A 2,032-nucleotide genomic window follows, 5' to 3' on the forward strand; every position below is an offset into this window, starting at 1 on the left:
TTTATATTTATATTTATATTTATATCCTTGCCTCTGCATGCACTCATTTATTTAATTTTATTTTACTCCTGTGTCTGTTAATTTATTTGTTTGTAGCTGCCCTTCAACACTTTTAAATTAGTTAATTAATTTTTATTTATTTATTTATATTTATTTATATTTATTTATTTATTTATATTTATATTTATTTATATTTATTTATTTATTTATTTTTGTTTCTTAGGAATTCATTGATGTAGTGGTGAAGGAGTTAGGGGCAGAGGCTTCGCCTTGGCTTGCAGGTATATATATTTTATTTATTTATTTATTTATTTATTTATTTATTTATTTAACTGTTTATTTATTTATCTATTTATTTATTTTTTATTTATTTATTTGTCTCTCTGTTTTATTTGTTTATTTGTCTATTGATTTTTTTGTCTGTCTCTTCTTCTTCTTTTATTTATTTATTTATTTGTTTATTTATTTATTTTTTATTTATTTATTTGTTTATTTGTTTATTTATTTTATTTGGCTCTGTATTTTTCTCTTTGTTTGTCTCCCTGTTGACTTCTTATTGGTTGTGTTTATTTATTTATTTATTTATTTTATTTTTATTTATTTATTTTTGTTTATTTATTTTTATTTATTTATTCGTCTCTTCTGTTGCTTTGTTTATCTTTATTTTCTTTATTTATTTTCTTTGTTTAAAAATATAATTTGTTTGTTTTTGTCTTTGTTTGTCTCCTTATCGCTTTATCTGTCTCTGTTATTTCTTTTTGTTTGTTTTATTTAATTTATTTAATTTAATTTAATTTAATTTAATTTAATATTTTGTTTTATTTTGTTCAGAGGGATTAGCTCGCCTCCCACCATTCATCTGCGCCCATGCTGCAACCAGAGATGCTTATCTCGTCAGTTGCTGCTGTTGCTGCTGCTGCTGCTGCTGCTGCTGCTGTTGCGGCTGCTGCTGCTGTTACTGCATTAGCAGCTGCTGCTGCTGCTTCTGCTGCTGTTTGCTTCATTTAATATTTTATTTAATTTGTTGCTTTTAATTGGTTTCGTTTGCTTCAGTTTGTTTTATATTACTTTTATTTATTTATTTATTTATTTAATCTACTTATTTTACTTCGTTTTTATTTATTTTATTTTATCTATTTTATTTTATTTTATTTTGTTTTATTCTCAGGAGAAGCTGCAGGGAGGTCGCAGCAGCGCATGCGCCGCCATAGAGGAGATAAACGAAAGGTGATGCAATAAATAAATTAAATAAATAAATGAATAAATAAATAAATAAATAAATAAATAAATATGTAAATTAAAGAAAAGAATAAAACAGATTATCAAATAAGCAATAAAAAGAAAAACGTTCGCGGCTATTAGAGGGTCTTTGAGGGTTTAGGCTTTTAAACGTTTTTCTTTAGGGTTTAGGGTTTAGGGTTTAGGGTTTTTTAGGGTTTATAAGGGTTTAGGGTCTTCAAGGGGTTTATAAGGGTTTATTAGTTAGGGGGTTTGAGGGGTTCAGGGTTTTATATATCACTCTTAAGGGTTTTAAAAGGGTGTTTTAGGGTTTAGGGTTTAGGGTTTAGGGTTTAGGGTTTTGGTTTTAACTGCGTTTTAGGTGCAAGCAAGCTGCAATGCGGCATCGAGCATAGACAAACAAAAACAAAATAATAATAATAATAATAATAATAATAATGACAATAGAAAATAAAAAGAAACAAATACAGAAAAGAATAAACAAAAACATCACCGAAGCCCCTAAACAGATGCATGCATTTATGCATGCATGCATAAATAATGCATGCATGCATAAATGCATGCATAAGTGCATGCATAAAGATGCATGCGTCCATAAAGATGCATGCATGCATAAAGATGCATGCATTTATGCATGCAGATGGATGCAATGCCGATGGATATATGCATAAATGGATGCATGCAGATGTATGCATGCAGATGGATGCATGCATAAATGCATGCATCCACACATTTGCATGCAGATGCAGATCCCCGTGTTAAGGGGAGGGCTCGCTATATATATATATATATA

The sequence above is a fragment of the Eimeria acervulina genome, genomic scaffold (assembly GCF_000499425.1).
Source record: "Eimeria acervulina Houghton genomic scaffold, Eah_scaff1094, whole genome shotgun sequence".
Taxonomy (NCBI): Eukaryota; Apicomplexa; class Conoidasida; order Eucoccidiorida; family Eimeriidae; genus Eimeria; species Eimeria acervulina.